This window comes from Dasypus novemcinctus, chromosome 1, assembly GCF_030445035.2.
Source record: "Dasypus novemcinctus isolate mDasNov1 chromosome 1, mDasNov1.1.hap2, whole genome shotgun sequence".
Lineage (NCBI taxonomy): Eukaryota > Metazoa > Chordata > Mammalia > Cingulata > Dasypodidae > Dasypus > Dasypus novemcinctus.
Window position 1 is genome coordinate 193,000,379 of NC_080673.1, and position 20,846 is coordinate 193,021,224.

Genomic DNA, 20,846 nt, shown 5'->3' on the forward strand with positions numbered 1-20,846 from the left:
TTCTCATAAATCTTATTAGAATCAGCAGTTCTGATTTTGTTCTATTTTTTTTAAGCTTTATTTATTTCTCTCCCCTTCCACCCCCTCAACCTGGTTGTCTGTTCTCTGTGTCTATTTGCTGCGTGTTCTTCTTTGTCCACTTCTGTTGTTGTCAGCAGCATGGGAATCTGTGTTTCTTTTAGTTGCGTCATCTTGTTGTCAGCTCTCCATGTGGGCGGTGCCATTCCTGGGCAGGCTGCACTTTGTTTCACACTGGACAGCTCTCCTTACAGGGTGCACTCCTTGCATGTGAGGCACCCCTATATGGGGGACACCCCTGCGTGGTAAGGCACTCCTTGCACGCATCAGCACTGTGCATGGGCCAGCTCTACATAGGTCAAGGAGGCTCAGGGTTTGAACCGTGGACCTCACATGTGGTAGACGGACACCCTAACTACTGCGCCAAGTCCACTGCCAGAAGTTCTGCTTTTAGAGCTAGATGGGAACTCAACAAATATCTTGTCCAACTCCCTAATTTGACTTCAGAGGTAGGCAGACCTGGGTGAGAAACTTACGTGCTCACCACTAGTCACGTGACCTGATGTAAGGTCTGTAAAAATGAGAAAAAGAATACCTAAATCACAGGGTATCATGGGCGTTCAATGAAATAATGAAGGCCAAAGACTTAGCACAATCCCTGGCAGAAAATAGTTGCTCAGAAAAATGGCAACCATGCCCATGACATTTTTAAAAGATGAGATAACTGAGTCCCCATTTGATAATTCATCTTCCTTCCAGTGAACACCCATCCAACCCATTGTTTCTGAAATCCTTCAAGATGTGTTCTGATGGAGGGCTGATACAGTGAAAACCACCACCTCTTGATTGGACCATGCCATGATTGAGTCTATAACTCTACTCCAGCAAGCCCAAGAAGGAAGTGGTGGTGCCCAGTGCTCCCCTTCCATCTCCCTGCAGAGTGTTGATGGCAAGGAGGTAACTGAACAAGCTGGAACCTTCATGAATTTCCATTACAGAAAGAGAAAAAAAAGATGTCCCGGGCTACAAAAATCTCTACTATTTCTTGCAGATAAGAGCAAGGGCAAAGTCAGACTCAAATCTTCGTGAAACTCTGCTGAGAAAAACAATCCTCTTCTCCTAGAGTTTCTCAAGCAGTAAAGCAACGTTATCCTCCAAGGAATAGGAAAGGGAGTAAGAAACCGAAGCTGTAATGGGAACTTGCAGGGAACTTAACTTGATCGCGTGTCTTTCAACGTCTCTCCAGGCCTGCGAGGGCTCTCACAACCTTTCCACCTGAGGCTGGTCTGTATTTTATTAAATGAAATGTATCTGTCCTCCTGAGGAAGAATGGCTCCCTGGTGGAAGGCAGCTGTGTGCTGGTGAGAGGCGGAACCCCCTCAGTCTTCTTTTGTGGGAACAACTTTATGAGAAAGCACTGAAGGTGACGGCAAGGATACTTTTATGATTTGTGTTTTATTTGTTTGCACCCTGCCTTGTTTCACAGGGGAGTTGAGGCAGCTTGCAGCAAAAAAGTGAAAGAAATAAAAGAGCACACTACCCCTAACACAACAGACCTTAGAGAAATAAGAACTGAAAATCAAGGGTCAGGACAAACGTAAATTGGGAGAATTCAAGATAGAGAAGGGGGATTGAACACAAATCACTGGCCATAATTGTCCCCTCAGTCAGCCCGGAAGCTTCTTGGAAAGTCCTGCCAGCCGGTCCCTCCTTTCCTCTCTGCTTTCTCTCTCCTGCTGCTGCTTTCTCGTGCCTTTGCCAGAGGCCAGTGGGACACAGTGGGGTGATGGCCAGAGTCCTGGATGCTCTGCCCTCTAGTAATCAACTCTTTGTGACTTGAGGTAAATTCCTTGCCCTCTCTGGCCCTGTTTCCGCATTTGCCAAATGAGAGAGAAAATCAAGTATAAGGGAGGCCAAAAACTTGGCTCACAATTTGGTGAAGCTCTTCCCGTCCCCTGGAGATCCAGGAGAGAAAGAATGGAGGGGCCTCCTCCCTTCCCTTCCCCCACCCTCACAGGAAGCCTGGCCATGGGGCCCTGGGTGCAGAGTCCAGGGCTCCTGGGGAGCAGGGATGGGGAGGGTTGACAGCCCTGCGTGTTTCAGGCCTGATGGGAGGGAGGGGGCTGCTCCAAAGGCCCTCCCTTGCTTCTACCCTGCCTCTCTATTCCAAGGTCTAAGGAAAGACTAGCAGTACTGTCCAATAGAAATATAACACAAGCCTTAGGTGAGTTTTCAATTTCTAGCAAATGCACTTTTAAAAGTAAAAAGAAACAGGTAAAACTACTTTTAATGATCTATTTCATCCCATATATGTAAAATAGTATTTCAATATGCAATGTTGTAGCAGAGAGAAGTCGGGTGTGTGCAGTATTGAAGGCCAGGATGCCAGAATTCTGAGAAGGAAGATTTATTTCAACCGGCTGGACTCAGCGGGCTCTTGTCCTGATAAAAACCAAGCCCCGAATAGAAATTTTGGGACCCATTTATACAGAGGATGTAAGAGTAGAGAATCAAATGGTGCTTATAGGCAAAAGGACTTTTTGTTAGTTTCTTCAAGTGTTTTATCTGAGTATTAGATAGGTTATTTCCTCAAGGTAAGCGTAAATTAACACATATCCCCCACATTGCAGGTAAGCTTTTAACACGAGCCCCCTACATTCTGGGTAAGCTTAACACATTTGGTTGGCATCCTCCCTGAATACCCAAAATCTATAGAGTTTATACTTCTCAATTGGTTTTCTAGGATACTTGGATGTAGAATAAGTTTGAATTTATGCACAGGCTATATTAGTGACAAACATAAAATTAACGATTGACGTATTTCACATTTTTTTCCTACCACATCTTCAAAATATGGTGTAGATTTTTACACTTGGGCAATTTGGACTGGCCGTGTCTCAGGTGCTCAATAGCCACTCATGGCTGGTGGTGACAGGACAGAGCAGGGGTCTCAAGAAAGAGGAAGAAGACGTCTGCACTCTGAGGGGAGAAGGAGGAGGGGTGGCCCCTTTTGGGGGAGCTGAACCACACACAACTCGGGGCTTGAGGATTCTCCAGGGGGGAAAGCTGTGGTCCACCCTCAAATATTTCTCCAGAGAAGGCAGGTCCTTGGACGGTGGCTGGGTGGGGACTGAGCCCAGGCATTCTCAGTCTTGGGGGGGGTCCAGGGAAGGTGGGGAGGTGCCACGCTGGTCCTGTTGAGGGAATACTGGCTGTGAAGCAGGTCTCTGATGTTCACCGGAAATAGCGAGGCCCTAAAGGATATTGAAGGGACGGCATTTGACCTCATTCACTATGTAGCTGAAGGAGCACAATTAGAACTGCCAACAAGGACTGGTGGCCGAGCCCTCTCCTTTTTATATGCCCTGGAGCCCCAGCGGGTAGCAGGGCAAGGCCTGCCAAGTGGCTGCTGTTGGGCCTCTCACCGCTTGGTTGATTGCAGCTAGAGAAATTTAGAAATGTGACATTTTATCCACCTCAAAGTTATAGAGTCATTTATAGGTCCTAGAGTCCTTTTCACATATTTCTTTTTAAATTCACAAAACAGGAAGTTTTCTGTGGAAACAGAGGCAGGGGTAACATGTATAGCAGCTTCCTTCCATCTGACACCAACTTACAGTCAAGCCCTGCCTTCCCTCAGGAAAACTTCTCCTCAGATTTGTCTAGATACTAAAAGCATTGAGGACACTTAGCATTCATGGGTCTTTAGTGCCTTTATATTCTTCCTACTACTTTTTTTTCTTTTTAAGATTTACGTTATTTATGTATTTCTTCCCTCCCCCCCAGCCCTCTCCCCTCATTCTTTGCACTTGCTGTTTGTTCTCTGTGTCTGTTCCTTGTGTGCTCTCTGTGTCTGTCTTCTTTTTAGGAGGCACCAGAAACCAAACCCGGGACCTCTCATGTGGGAGGGAAATGCCCAATTACCTGAGACACACCTGCTCTCTGCTGTGGTGTCTCTCATTATATTTCCTCATTGTATCTCTGCATTGCATCATCTTGTTGTATCAACTCACCATACCATCTCATTGGCTCGTCTTCTTTAGGAGGCACCAGGAACCGAACCCAGGACCTTCTGTGTGGCAGGCAGGTGCCCAACTACTTGAGCCACATCCACTTCCCTTACTACTTTTATTTCATACAAGATGAGGGCACTTTGACCAGCCACAGAAAAAGTAGACCCCAAAGAGGTGACAAGAAACGGACATGGTATGTGGCAAGGTCTGAAATTAAGGTGCAATATTATGGGCTGGTTGACATCTGAATCCAGGAGGACCTCGACCAGCAAGGTCCCCTACCCACTCCACTCCTGAAGATAAGGTTCCCTAGCCAAATAACCCTTCTTATCAAAGGCACCAAATATATTTTCTGCTTATCCTCAATAGGTTTCCATCCTGGACACAGCAGGTATCACAGGAAAGAGGATGAAGACTTTTATACTCCAAGGGGTACAAAAGGGGTTGCCTGTCAGCCACAGAATTAAGTGAGTCAATCACATCTGTCCATGGGAACCAGAGGACACTTCACCCTCTTGTCACTCCTAAGCTTGCCTCCCACCCCCTCTGTTTGTTCACTCTGTTCCTGAGTGTACCCCTACCATCCCCTGTGGCCCTGGATGGCGTGGTATCCTGCTCCCCAATACCATGAGTATGTGTGGCTATTAGACAACTGCCAACCTCTTCTGTCCAGTGTCGGGTGCTGCGTTTGGCCATCCCCACAACCCTAGGGCAGGAATCCTCCTTCACCAATGGCAGGAAGAGGAGGCAATCAAAACCCATGGTGCTGAATTCCCAACGCCTCTACCAGCCACTTACTGTGGTGGCTGCCATCTGTGTAGGAAGAGTATTTCAGGCAAAATCATCATTCCCTTATAGCTAGAGATCTGGTCCTAAAACAGGGGTTCTTAACCTTTTTTGTTCCATGGACCCCTTTGCCAGTCAGGTGAAAACCATGGACCCCCTTACTAAGTCCACACTGTACTGTGTATTATTTAATAAATATAAACACCCACACTAACACATCCCCACAAGAACAATGTTTTTTTTTTTAAATTTCAATTCAAGCTCATGGACCCCTTGTTAAGAATCCCTGTCCTAAACACTTCTAGGAATTCTCCTCTGGTAAGTTGGGGTGATTGAACCTGGAGTGAATGCTGACATTGCTTTTACCTTCTTATCTTACAGCCTAGTTGGTGGTTTTCAAATATGGATGCACAGTAGCCTCACTTAGGTAACTTTGTAAAGATACTGGTCCCCATTCCTACCCACCCACCCAGAGTTCTAGTTTAACTGACTATTATAGGTCAAATTATATCCCCCCAAAAGTTATGTTCCACTACTAACTCCCAGTGCCTGTGAACGTGCCTTTATTTGGAAATAAGGTCTTTGAAGATGTAATCAGTTATAATGAGGTGGACCCTAATCCAGAAGGTTTCCTTATAATAAGAGGCAAACTTGGGCACAGAGACAGACCAGGGAGGAGGCCATTTGGGGATGGAAGTAGGCTTGCACCTACCAGCCAAGGAGCACCAAGGATTTCCAATAAGCTAGATGCTCAGAAGAGGCGAGCCTGCCCTCCTGACACCTTGATTTCAAACTTCTAATCTCCAGAACTGAGACCATCAGTTTCTGCTGGTTGAAGTCACCTAGTTTGTGTACTTTGTTATGGCTGCCCTAGGAAACTAAGGCATTAATCTTGAGGCAATTTTAATGCTTGACCAAGGCAGATAACCACGTCCAAGACCAAATGTGGAGGCTTGTACCTTTCTCTCATTGATGTTCCTACTTGCTTTTTTCAAAATGAAAAGTAAGAGTGACTCCTCCCAAATGGACAGTGTTCCAGATCCATTTTACATCAATGACCAAGAGGGTTAATCAACTAGAGCAGTGCTTCTCAAACTTTGATGTTAAAATGCAGTCGACCTGGTGTGAGGCTAAGATTCTGCAGTTCTAGCAAGGTCCTAGCTAAGGCTGATGCCATTGGACCACACTTTGTGTTGCAGGGCATCAGAGTGCATCCCATAGAATGAAGGATTTATAATCTCCTTTCTCTTTATGGTCGAAGCTCCACTTCTTCACTCTCTGACCTGCTTGTGCCTTTGGCCTTGAACATGTCAGAGCATTTCTCCTCAGGGGTAGATCTACAGACAGTCCCCTCAGGACCCTCACCAAACATTTTGTAAATTCGATAAGAAATGAAAACTTCAGTGGGTCGCCGCTTCAGGTCACATCCACAGAGCACTGCATTTTGCCATCCCACTGGGCCCCTTGACCAGCTTTGTCTGTCATCTCCTTGTACTATCCCCAATCCCAAACACAGACCCCAGAGTCATTACCAAGTACATCCCTGGTCTCAGCCAAATTTTCCCCCAGGTTCAGTCCCTCTTTGATGTATGCCCTTCTAACCCAGACTTTCCCAGGGTCCTTCCTAAGAGAAAACCCAGCTCATGGCATTTTCTCTATCTTTTGCACATATGGCAGAGCAGTTCTGGTGGAAGAGGAAAAGGGAGAGGGGGAGTGTGGGCATGAGTTGAACCCTCCACCACTGTCTAAAGCTCCAGGGAACTCTGCAGGAGCCTCTAGAGATGAGGAAGTTTTCCTCTTCAATAGAGTAATTGAAAATTCTTTCTCTGTGTGGTGGTAAGGCTGCATTATGACTTTCAGAGACTCTAGACACTCTGCCTTCATGTTCCCCTTCCTCCAAAAAGATTCATTTTCCCCTATTATATTTACCCAATTATAATTATATGTACTGCTGTTGTATGACTGCATTTGGTATAAAGATGAATATATTAATATCATGAATGAAAACTTTTTTTCAACCTAAAAGTTCATTTTGTTCCTTCTGATATTAAAAGAAATTGAGCAATGAATGTGCCACAATGATGAAAGAGGTTGTTGATGTGGGAGGAGTGGGGGTGGGGTGTGAGGTATGTGGGAACCTCTAATATTTTTTAATGCAACATTTTTTTTGTGATCTATGTATCTTCCAAAAAATACAATAAAAAATAAATAAATGCTCATAAAATAAAAAAATTGAAAGATTTTCCTGGGTTCCTAAAAGTGTTGCGAGTACGATGTTTGTGCTACTGAGTCTAATGCCTAAATTGACCCTGCTACAGACAGTCATCCTCCTCATCCTTAAAACAAGCCTGTGTGGAAAGTTCTGTTGAAGTCGCTATTTTACAGGCAAAGAAACGACACAGAGAGGGGGTAAGCTGCCCCAAGTCCCACAGTAAGTGGTAGAGGTAGACTCAAACCAGGCAACCTAGCCATCAGGCCCCAGTTATAACTGCCTCTCTCCTTCAAATGTTGGGGGCCAGTTCTTGAGCCCTCACTCCCTCTTTTCCAATAAAAGTCCCCAATTCTTTCCAGTCCAAGACAGGATGGTGTCATGACGCAGAACAGAAACATCATGCATGAAACCTGGGTTTGTCTTCTATTTTTGCCCGAAACCAGCTATTTTAATTCTCCCCCAAAACATTGACTCACTAGGAGCCTCAGTTGCTTGATCTGTGATTGACGCTGTGATACCTCACATCCCTAAAATGCACAAGGTCACTGCATGGATCACAGTAAATAAGGGAATGATGGCAAATACTCCTGGTGTATTATGGTGCCAATAAATGTGAGTTGAATTGGACCTGCTGGGGGGTTGCTCTGCAAGGCATATTTATAACAATAAGAGTGACAGTGGCAACTGCTGTTTATCAAGTGCCTAATTGAACCAGGTGTGGCCCTGCCCACGTGACCGGCATTCTCTCTTTAAAGCCTCACTGTGGAATCAGGCATACACATCACTGTTATCCTGCCACTTCCACAGATGAGGAAATAGCGCTGGGAGAGCTTGAGGAAAGCTGTTCAAGGATGTATCGTTGCTAGCAGGGCCAAAATTTAAATCCAAGCCCATTGCGTCAGATCTCTTCACTCAACGGCACTGTATTAGGACAGCATCATTATTTTAGAAAGCTGCAATCATACTACTAAGCACATGGCACTTCTGCATAAGGTTCCTACTTGCCAGGCACAGCTTCCGCTGCTTGGCATGATTAACTTGTGGGCTCCTCACACCAAGCCGACGAGGAAGGGCCTATATTATCTCCTATTTGACTGAAGAGGAGACAGAAGCACCTTTAAGAAGCTGGCCCTATCTGGGCACATCCCCCAACAGCAGACCACCCAGAGATCAGGACTCATGAGCAAGTGATTGATTAAGGAAATGCCTCTGGGAAAGCCAGTATGGGGGTGTGGATGTCAGAGAGGAAGTCGAGCAAAGGGTAAGAAATCAGGCCAAGTCCTGCAGGGGTAACTTCACCGTGATCTCGCAGCGGAGCTCTGGAAGTTTGTTCAGAGTTGTCCCAACCCAAGACCAGGTTTCTAAGGCTTTTACACTCAGCTACCCATCACCCCAGGGCACCCACTACCAAGGGAGTCAGGGGCACTGGGCAGAGAACAAATCATCGCCCTCCTCAGACCCAGGCCACACTGTTTTGAGTAGTGCCTCTGGAATTTGGACCAAGGTAGTATGGCTGGCTGGTCTCTTATCATAACCGGTCTTCATTTTACCTTTAAAGAAGAAAGGGAAGGAAAAAGAACGGAACGAACACTAAGTGACAACTCTGCAACATGAGATGTCCTACCTTGGTGGTCATACATTAGCACCTGCCTGGCCTGCTTTCTTGAGCTCATTAAAAAAGAAAAAAAAAATTGAATTGATTGAATCCCACAGAACTAAAGATAGGGGAGGGGGGAAGACTTCTAATTTATTTATGCAGATTATATGTTTCTGCATCTGCTAGCCTAGCACCAGCAGACATAAGCATTTATTCAAATAGGCCCATATTTTAGAGTTGTTACAATACCTGCAAGTTGCAAGATGAGTGTAATTATCCTATTTTTACAAACACTAATATGATTTCAATTGATGTCACTAAGTTTTGATTGAATTTACTGCTGATTAGAGTTGATCATCTCTTTGAACAACAAGAAATTATGTCTCATTCAGTTCGTTAGCAAGACTGGTGTTCAGTTTATGAGCCGTAGCACCAGTAGTAATTATCAAGGATAATTGATTTCTAATGTGAACATATTAATTACATAGATATAGGAAAATTAAAATATTTTACCCTGCCAATTATTATTGTGCAAAATAAACAAGCCGTAGACCGTGGACAAGAAAGTTAGTTTACTCTGCCAATTTTTGTTCACTGTTCCCTGGCAAACTGTACATCCCAATAACATGGTGATGGCACAGACATGCTACAGAGAGTGGCCCTAGATAGGCTGGCTTGGAAGAGTGAACCCCAAGTGTGGTAGTTTGAATTTGTACCCCAACAAAGGGACATGTCCTTAATCTTAATCGGTGTTCCCAATGGGTGTGAACTTACGTGTAAATAGGACCTTCTGAAGATGTTATTTTTAGTTATGGTATGGCCCAACTAACTGAGGGTGAGCCTTAATCCTGATTACTGGAGTCCTTCATAAGTAGAAGTTCTGACTCAGTCAGAGAAGGCCACACAGTAGCCTGAAGCGGAAACGGAAGAGCAGACACAAGGAGAGAGCGATCGCTTCGTGCCAGGAGTCAGATACAAGCCAAGGAGGCCGAGGACTGCAGCAAACCTGCGCCAGAATGACGCGGACTTCCGGGAGAGCGCTCCTCCTTGCCGGCGCCTAGATTTTGGGCTTCTAGTCTCTAAAACCACGAGATCATAACTGCCTGTCACTTTAGTGAACCCACTGTGTGGTGTTTGCCGTAACAATCTGGCATATGACAGTAGCAAGGAAACTGCAGGTGATCCTTGGCAGAGCAAGGTGAGGGAGAGGAGGGATACAGGAAGGGAAGAAAATGAAGGCCTCCAGCTTATCCAAAGCTCGCGATTATGTCATGCGGAGGCAGCCCATGGGAGGGATCGTTCGAGCATGCATTCACCCCGCAAACGAATTCTGAGCACTCACTATGCTGGATCTGGGGTTAAAGTACTGACACGCAACTTGCCCTCGTGAGCTTACGGCTTAACGGCGAAGACAGATATTACTCATTTAAATAATTAAACAACTATATAGATCCAAGTACTGTGAAAGAAAAGGATAGGCTCCTTGGAGAGGGTCTCAGGCAAGGCATCCCCAGGAAAGCAGCATTTAACCTGAAACCTGATGGCTGAGAGGAATTGGAGAGCGGAAGGGGAGAGGAGAGAGTTGTGAATGAAAGTGTGAGAGACTTGTATATTGGAGAAAATAGAAAACTTTAAGAAATGCAAGGAGAAGGGAAGAGTCCCTTGAGGAGCTTGTGTGAGTGTGGCTATTCAGCACTGAGAACCAGTCCTGGGTGGTGGAGGAAGTGGATTTTTTATTTTGTTTAATTTTAATTAATTTAAATTTAAAAAGCCACATGTGATTAGTGACTACCATACCGGACAGCACAGAGGAGAAGCCATATAAGCCCTGATAAAGACTGTGGGTTTTATTCTACAAGTGTTGGGACCACTGAAGGTTTTGCGAGCTCAGGAGTGCCACATCTCATGTATGTTTTTAAAGATCCCTCATTCCTGAGAGCCGCCAGATGTCTCTATCAATCAAGGATGTCATGTTGTAGTGTGTATTTGTTGATCATACTTGTCCCTCTAATTGTGTTGATCATTTTGTTGCTTATAAGGAGTGAATGTGGCTTAAGTTCATTGGCTGACTGTAGTGATTTCAGGTATGGTGATTCTCAAGTAAAATGCAAACTGAAAAAAAAACACATTTTTTTATGTTGTCCTTAATCTTGACCCTTCAAGGTAGGGACAGAAGGCAACAAGTCCTTTCACTTTATGCACTGGTGCATCATTCTGGAAAATGAAGAGCTGCATTTGAACGCAAGGTTACATTTTTGAGCCCACAAATGCCATGACATATGAAGAATCAAGAGGCCAGGCATTTGACTTCATGCACAGGTACAGCCCCACAAACCAAGCTCAGCCTTTGTCAGAATGGTTGAAAATGCCCTTGTTTAGTGGTTCAGATGACCCAGGATAAAGTCCTTCAGTATTCAAGTGTAGATAGTGCGAGTGGGGTCCAGTAGCAGATAGCTGGGCCCAAGAAGGAGGGCTACCATCTAGACCTCAGTTTCAGCACTGAGATTAAGAGAGACTGGCAAGGTCAAGCAGAAACTCAAGGCCTGGGAGTGGAGGACAGGGGTAATTTGTCAAGACAGGAGCCTGGACCCTGCCAACTGCTCAGGATCTAAAAACTGAATCAAAGGTATGTTATATGGCTTCTGATGATTTTGTTAGCAAACAACTGAAAATCCAACTCAACATTGTATGAGCTATTAAGAAACTTATTAGCTCGTAGAAGCATAAGACTGGTGGGAGATGGCAAGCCTTCTTTGGATCCTGCAACTCATTGGTGTCTTCTTGGATCCAGGCTTCATTTTAAGGATAATTCTCCTAATTGTCAGATGGTAATAAATATGGCAATAGCTCATATTTATTGAGAGCTTAACAATGAACTGTAGCACTTGATACAGATACTCAACATATTCTAACTCATTTATTTCTCATAATAAGCCTATGGGTTGTTACTATTGGTACTTCTATTTTATAAACGAAGAAACTTAAAAGCAGTGTAGAAATGTAAGTAACTAGCTCAAGGTAACAATGCTAACAAATGATAATGATACATGATAAACCCAGGCACTCTCCCTAAGCTTGGCTGCCAGTAGCAATGGCGCCTGTTTTAGTTTTCTGACTGCTGAAGCAAATACCATGCAATGGGTTGGCTTAAACAATGAATATTTATTGGATCACAGTTTTGAGGCTAGAAGTCCAAAATCAAGGCAGTGTTTTCTTCTAGATGACTGTGGCATCCTAGGGCAGGCTGCTGCTGATCCTTGATCCTTGGCTTTCTGCCATATGACGATGCCCATGGTGGCCTCTCCTGGCTTTTCAGTTCCATTGACTTCCAGCTCCTATCTCTATCTCCGTGGCCTTCCCTGTAAGGTCTCTAATAATAGTATTAAGACCCATCCTGAATCAGGTGGACTTCACCCTAACTGAAGCAACCTCATCAGAAGGTCCTATTTGCAATGTGCTCCCACTCACAGGAATGGATTACGTTTAAGAACATATTTTTCTGGGGTATTTAGCTCCAAGCTACCACATAGGACCACATGTTTCCTCATTCCTGTCCAGTGAGAGAGAGAAGGTGAGATGTCTAATGGCTCTGTCTCTTAAAACCAAGGAAGAAATTTCCCAGAATCTTCCAGCAAATGTCCCCTCAGATTCTGTGGACAGAATTTGGCCATATTCCCACCCCTTAATCTGTCATTGGCAAGAGGGGAACAATATGTGATTGGCTTAAACTAATCAGTGCCTGTTTCTAAAGCTAGGATGGAACAGTTATTAAGGATAAACCCCAGTGTTCACTATGATGGGCTTCAAATGGGAATTCTTATTATATGACCACAGTAACCTGATGCATCAATAGAAATTTTATTTTTAATTTTTAAAATTTATTTTTTTACTATTGTCTTTTCAAAAGATAAATAGATCACACAAAACGTTCCGTTAAAAAACATAAGAGGCTCCCATATACCCTACTCCCTCCCACCCGACTCCTCCCACATCAACATCCCCTTTCATCAGTAAGGCACATTCATTGCATTTGGTGAATGCACCCTGGAGCACTGCCACACCGCATGGACCGTAGTTTACATTGCAGTTCATACTCTCCCCCGGTCCATCCAGTGGGTTATGGCAGAATATACAATGTCCTGCATCTGTCCCTGCAATATCATCCAGGACAACTGCAAGTCCCAAAAATGCCTCCTATAATATGACCCCATTTTCTAATCCTCCAACCAGGAACTTTAGTTTCATCATGCTTGTTCATGCAACTAAAAGCATGTTTGACATTGAAATCACTCGGAAAAATCCAAGATATCAGGTCACTATGTGTCTAGTTCAACCATAGCCCCAAAACAAACTTGTTTGTGCAAGGAACCTTTTGACTAAGTGTAACAGATACAAATTGGTGGTAGATCTTACTAGCTCCACTTCTTTTGGAGAACGAGTTCTCCAGCTCTACCCCAGATAATATCTAATAAGCTTACACATTTATAGAGCATGTACTGTGTCAGATAAAGTTTTAGACAATGGAGATAATAATAGTCTTGACATTGCATGAGAACAAATGAACATTACACATACACACATGCATATATATATATGTATGTATATAAAAAGAGTTTATTACATGTGCATATATATTACATGTTATATTTCATTCTCACAATGTCTATATTATTATTATCCTCATTTTCAGAGTTAAATAACTTGTCCAAAGCCATACAGCTAATAAGTGGTTCAGAGTCTTTGTTCTTAATCACTGGGTCATATGTTCTCTATAACAAATATCCCACAAAGAAATGTATGAACTTAGCATATTGAACACAGTAATTGATAGGTCTCTAACCCAAGCTGGCCCAATAATTAAACCTCAGTCTGTGCCATTATTTGGTCCATATTGTATGGATATCATCCAATTTGGGGCCAATCAGAATCTTTCCTGGGAGTTTTTGTCTCTTTCAAGGCCAGGATGGGAAAAGCAAAGCAAAGAGTTTTGCAGTGGAAGGTAATGATTCTCAAAAGCATAGAGAAAAAAAAAAACAACAACAAAAAACAAGAAGGAGGATGAGGGACTCTTGATGGAACTCAAATCCCTCATTCCAGTCCCTGAGGTACCCAGATTTGCAATTTCTTCCCAAGGAGAGGATTTCAGCTCTCCCTTTGACTCTGAGAGCAACTCTGATTCTGAGAACAACTCCAGAATCTTAATCTGGCTCCAGTTGGGTTCATGTCCCTTATAACCAAAGGTTGCTCATATAGAATGGTGACTAACCAGAATCCTTCAGGCCTATAGTACGATACAGAGTGCTGAAAGTCATATTAATTAAGTCTAAATGCTTTCACTCCCTGAGGGACTTTGAATATGGTGATTAATGTTCCTAGGAATCATTCACTCAACAGCTTCATAACATTTGGATATTATCTGAACTCATTGAATTTCTGCCTTCAATATTTAATCTGATCCATTGCCCTCAGTGGCACACAACAGAGGGTGGATGTTTTTCTACTTTCCATATGCTTTTCATTAGCTGCCAATAGGCTAATTTTTCAGTGTCACCCATTGTCCTTTGGACCTTTATCAACCAGGTACCTACTTAACTTTAATTTTTAGTAATAACATTTCTAAATTGAGACAATATAAACATCTGGTACATCAAGGGGCAAGATTGGCTGTGTATATACAGAATAAAGTGTATGAAGTATCTTTGATTTTCAGCATTTGATCAAAATATGGCTTTTCTCTGAGTGTCATCTTCCATCTAATTAAATTATATTTTAATGCCATTACGATTCAGTCATAATTTTTGCTGAATTACAATTATATGTTAGGCAATGTATAGGGCTGGGTGTGCAAAGTGGAAAGAGGCAATTATCCTCAAGTAGATCTATCTGGTAGATTCAAACATAGTAGAAGACACTGTTTATGACTTACTCAGCACCTGTAATCCCTTTGTCCTTCTTAACAAATCCCCACTCTTGTGCAGTTTTCTATCTCCTGCCAGTCAAGGGCCCCAGAAAAAGCTGAACCCATTCCTCTCTGGAGGGCTGGACATGATGACACTTACGGGACTTCCTTACACTTACTAGTGAGTAGTTACTACAGGAATCCGGGCATGGCCAGTCAGCCACCTGGCCTTCCCAATCAACAGGATTGATTCAGAAGCAGACATATAACCTCAAAGAGGTCAATGAGATAAGAGGGAAAGTTTACTATCTTTCTCCACGTTGTAATTCATAGACTTACTTAAACCATTTCGCCATCTTGCATACAACTTAATGATGAAGTCAAGAGGGCCAATAGAATCACAGAGAAACTGAACAGCAGCCTCCAGATTAGGTCAATCCTAAAGTCCAATCTGCTTCTGCATTGCCAAAGGCAAGAGCCTAAGTATTTCTTTATTATTTAAGCCAACTTGAGTTGGTCTCATTCCAACTGATACAGACAAATGTACAGAAACTTAGAGTATAAGAATGCAATGATAAATATTTGCAGTGGATACTAGAGGATAACTGAGGAGGGCTACTAACATGTTCCAGGGAGGACAAGCATGATAGTGGCAGGTCAGGGAGTACTTCTTGGGGAAATGATGCCCAAGCTGAGTCTTAAAGGATGAATAGGAGCAAACCAAATGAGGTAGGGGCTAGGGAAGGAAGACATTTCAGATAGAGAGAAGAATAGACAGGCAGAAACATGCAGGAGAATGACATTATCAACATGGCGACATAAGCAATCCTCTAGAAAAGTGTCACCTCAGAAACAATAAAAGGGCAAATCCTTTAAAAAGTAAGCTAGAGACTGGAGAAGGACTTCACAAATGGTGATGCAAAGAAAAAGTTAAAAAAAAAAAAAGGTAGAGGGTCTATCACTCAGACCTGCCATTCTGGACTTCTGCCCCTCACTCAAGCCTATGCAATTTAAGAGTCAACAGTAGCAGCATACCCAGGCCCCCCTGCCCTGGATGCAGAGCTTAGAGCCACTCACAGCAGTGACTTACAACTCCACATATATCTAGGCACAGGGACTCAAAGCCACAGAAATTTAGGGCGGAACCAAGTAGCTGGTGAGCACCTTCATTCAAAAGGGCCCCCAGGAAAGAAAAGAGACTACAACAGAACTCTTGGCAAGAGGAGCACAAACCCAGCCCAGTATCTGACTGTTGGAACATCTAGTTGAAAAAAAATAGACATTTTTGAATTTTGACCCAATCTGGCTCCCCACGGCTTGATACCCTAATGAGGAAGTTACCAGATGCAAAAAAAGTCTCATGTAAAAGAGGAGGAGGGTAAACTCAACTGCCGTAACATAAGAAGAAAGAGTCTTGGAACTGAAATGTGCAATAAAAGGAGCACTGAGTGAGGGAGAGCAGTAAAACAAATAATAGTGCTGGGGAGAAAATTCTGCACAAAAACAAACAGAACAGATCAGGATTCTCAGAGAAGGAACAAAGGGAAGGAGGCTTTCTCCTGGAGGTGAAACAATTGCACAAAAAGTGCAATCTTAAAAATTTCCCATACCAGGTGCAATGGATGTGTCATGATGATGGGAGAGAGTGTTGCTGTGGGGGGAGTGGGGGGCGGGGGCGGTGGGGTTGAATGGGACCTCATATTTTTCATAATGTAATTTAAAAAAATAAATAAATAAATAATTTAATAAAAAAAAAAAATTCCCACATATCCAGGGCAAGAATCAAATGAAGAAGAGCCAAAAAAATTTGATCAGTTAAACATGGGCTACTGAAAGGTCTAGAATAAGACAGACTAAATGTCAAAGAAGACCCTTAACACAAAGCCAATCAACAATAAATCCCTAACCAAGAGAGAGAAACTGACCTTCAGAGAAAACACATAAAAATAATCAGATGCCAATGTATCAACCAAAAAAAAAAAAATTACAAGGCATACTAAGAAACATGAAGATATAGCTTAGCCATGGGAACAAATTAAAACTTCAGAGATGACACAGACTTTGGAACAACTAATCAAAAAGTTCAAACAAATCCCCTTAATTCAAAGAGATAAAGAAAAATACATATAGAAATAAACTGAATATGAATATAGAGCTAAAGGATATTAAGAAGACAATGTGTGAACAAAAAGAAGTAGAAAGTTTCAAAATAAACATAACAGAAATTATGGGGATGAAAAGTACAATAATGGAGTTTAAAAATATAGCGTACATACTATAATACAACAGACACAAGAATTAGTGAATTAGAAAACAGGAAAATCAAAATCATACAATCAGAACAGATACAGAAAAAGATAGAAAAATTTGAGCAGTATTTAAGGGACTTTTGTGATGGTATGGGTATACCAACATACACATCATAGGAGTCCCAGAAGAAGAAAAGTGAAAGGGGCTGTCTTAGTTTGCTGAAGGCTGCCAGTTCAATATACAGGTTGGCTTTTATAATGGGAATTTATTAGGGTAAAAGCTTACAGCTCCAAAGCTGTGAAAATGTACAAATCAAGGCAACATCAAGAGATGCTGTCTCACCAATTTGCAGCTGTGGGTGATCAGGCACATGGCAGGGCATACTGGCTACCTGCTCATCTCTCCCTTCCCCTCAGGACTGTGGCTAGTTCTGCTTGGGGTTGTTCCATCTGTGTCTTCTCTCTCTCAGTGTTTATTCTATGCATCTCTGCTACCAGTCCTCCATTTACAACGGACTCCAGCAAGAGGGCCAAGACCTACCCTGGGACACACCTCACTGAAGCAATTCAATCAAAAGTCCCAAATGAATCCAATCCAATCAAAATGGTCAAAACCCACAGGAATTTACCAATTTAAGAAGATAATTTTGTAGGATCCACAAAAGACTCAAACAAGCACAGAGGCAGAAAGAATATTTGATGAAATAATGGCCTAAAATTTCCCAACTCTTATGAAAGACATAAATATACATGACCAAGAAGCAAAATGTCCTCCACAGGATAAATCCTAATACACATACTCTGAGACACATAGTCACATATTCATCAGAATGTAAAATGCCAAAGATAAAGAGAGCATTCTGAAAGCAGCAAGAATTGCTTTTTTCATCACATACAAGGGATCCTCAATAAGAAACCTCAGATGCAAGAAGGCAGTGGTATAATCTATTTAAGGTGCTGAAAGAGAAAAACCGCCAGTCAAAAATTCTTTGTCTGGCAAAGCTCTCCTTCAAAAATGTTTTCACAGAAAAACAGAAACTAAGAGAGTTTGTCATTGAAAGACCTGCCCCAGAAGAATTGCTAAAAGGAACTCTTCAAGTTGAAATGAAAAGACAGGAGAGAGTGACTTGGAGTAGAGTGAAGAAGTTGAAGATCTTCAGTAATGGTAACTAAATGGGTAAATGCAAAACCTAATTCTACTGTATCCTCAATATACAACTCTACTCTTAATTCATATAAGAGTTCAAATACAATTGAATAAGAAATAGTCTTATTTCCTGATAATGGACTTGCAAAATATAAAAAAATAGTATGAGACAAAACAACATAAAGAAGGAAAACAGAGGGATTTAAGAGCATATAACGTGAATGCTATTGAAGTTAATTTGGTATCTTTTCATATTAGTAGGTCATACACACACACACACACACACACACATACTCATTTTATGGTACCAGATTCAGGAAATGAGCCCAAGACCTTATATGTGGGAAACCAGTGCTCAACCACATTGGCTACCCTGCATTTTTTTTTCATTTGTTTGCTGTTGTTTGCTTATTTGTTTTTAGGAGACACCAGAGACCAAACCTGGGACCTCCCATGTGGCAAGCAGGTGCTCAACCACATAAGCCACATCCACTCCTTTATTTATTTATTTATTTACTTATTTTAGGAGGTGCTGGGGTGGTACCTTGTACATGCAAAGTATATGCTCAATCACACCTACACCTGTTCTACCACATTAGTAGGTTATAGACTTAGGTTTTGTAATATAAACTCCAGGCTAACCTCAAAGAAAGTATTTTAAAAATATGTAAAAACAGAAATGAGAAAAGGCTCAATCATATACATCACAAAAGACCAACTATAAAGAGAAGGATGCTGCAGTGAAGGCAAAGAAAGACAAAGCAATTGACTTATAGAAAAGAAAGGACCAAATGGCTTAAGTAAGTACTGCCTTTACAGTAATAACACTCAATATTAATGGATTAAACTCCCCAATCAAAAGACATAGTTTGGCAGAATGGACAAAGCAAGAAAAAGATAATCCATGGTAATATTAAACAAGAGATCTGGAACAGCTATACAGTATTGGGCAAAATAGATTTAAAATCAAAAGCTGTACATGAGGGAAGCAAATGTGGCTCAAGTGATAGGACTTCTGCCTACCATATGGGAGGACCCTGGTTCGATCCCTGGGGCCTCCTGGTGAAAAAGAAGAAGAGAAAATGTGCCCACACAGTTAGCCAGTGTCCACTCAAGTGAGTAATGTAGCAAGACAATGATGCAACAAAAGAGAGATGAAGGGAAGTGTCAAGGTGAAATGCAGCAGAAACCAGGAACTGAGGTAGCACAGGTGACAGGGAACCTCTCTCCATATCAGAGTCCCCAGGATCAAATCCCTGTGAATCCTAGAGGAGGAAAAAAAACAAGAAAAGACAAAAAAAGAGAAATAGATACAGAAGATCACACAGCAAATGGACACAACAACAGCAGCAGGACAGGGAACATGGAGGGGAAGGAAAAAAAGTCTGTACAAGAGACAAAGAAGGATACTATATAGTAATAAAAGGGTAAATCCACAAAGAAGAAAAGAATACTCATAGATATTATGCACCTAACCAGACTGCCCCAAAGTAAATCAAGCAACACTGGCAAAACTGAAGAGAGAGATAGACATCTCTACAATAATGATTGGAGACATCAATATATTACTTTTATCAACAGATAGAACATTTAGACAGAAGATCAATAAGGAAATTGAGAACTTGAATAATATGAGAAATGAATTCGATCTAACAGACATATACAGAATGTTGCACCCCAAAATAGCAGGATATACATTCTTTTCAAGTGCACCTGATTCATTTTCCAGGATACACCAAATGTTAGGTCACAAAACAAGTCTCAATAAATTTAAAAAGATTGAAATTATACGAAGCATCTTCTCTGACCATAATGGAATGAAGCTGGAAATCAATAGCAGACAGAGAAGTGAACTATCCACAAATATATGGAAGTTAAATAACACATTCTTAAACAATCAGTGGATCAAAGAAGAAATTACAAGGAAAAATCAGTATATATCTTGAGATAAAGAAAAAATGAGAACAAAACATTTCAAAATGTATGAGATTAAACAAAGGCAGAGCTCAGAGGGAAACTTACAGTCCTAAATGTTTACATTGAAAAAGAAGAAAGAGCTCAAAACAAAGACCTAACTGCTTACCTGGAGGAACTAGGAAAACTAGAGCAAATTAAACCCAAAGCAAGCAGAAGGAAAGAAATAAAGATTACAGCAAAAATTAATAAAATAGAGAATCGAAAACAATAGAGAGCATTAGTAAAACCTGTAGTTGGTACTTCGAAAATATCAATAAAATTGACAAACTTTTAGCTAGACTGACAAAGAAGAAAAGAAAAAGATGCAATAAATAAAATCAGACATGACAGGGGAGAACATTACTATTGACTCCTCAGAAATAAAAATGCTTATAAAAGGATACTATGAACAACTGTAGGCCAACAAATTTGACAACCTAGATGAACCAGACAAATTTCTAGAAATATACAAATAAGTTACAATGACTCTAGAAGAAATAAATGTCTCAACAGATAAATTACAAGTAAGAAGATTGAGTCAGTCATCAAAAACCTCCCAACAAAGGAAGCCCAGGACCACATAGCTTCTTGGGTGAATTCTAGAAAACATTCCAAGAAAAATTAATACCAATTCTGCTCAAACTCTTCCAAAAAGAGGGAACACTATCTAATTCATCCTACAAGGCCAGCATCACCCTAATACCAGATACCACAAGAAAAGAAAATTGCAGACCATTTTCTCTTATGAATATAGATATAAAAATTGTCAACAAAATACTAGCAAATCAAATCCAACCACACATTAAAAGAATTATATAGCATGATCAAGTGGGATTTATCCCAGGTATGCAAGGGTGGTTCACATAAGAAAATCATTTAACGTACCATACTACATTAACAGAATGAAGGGAAAACCTAACATAATGATTTCAATTAGTTCAGAAAAGACATTTGACAAAAACCAAATCC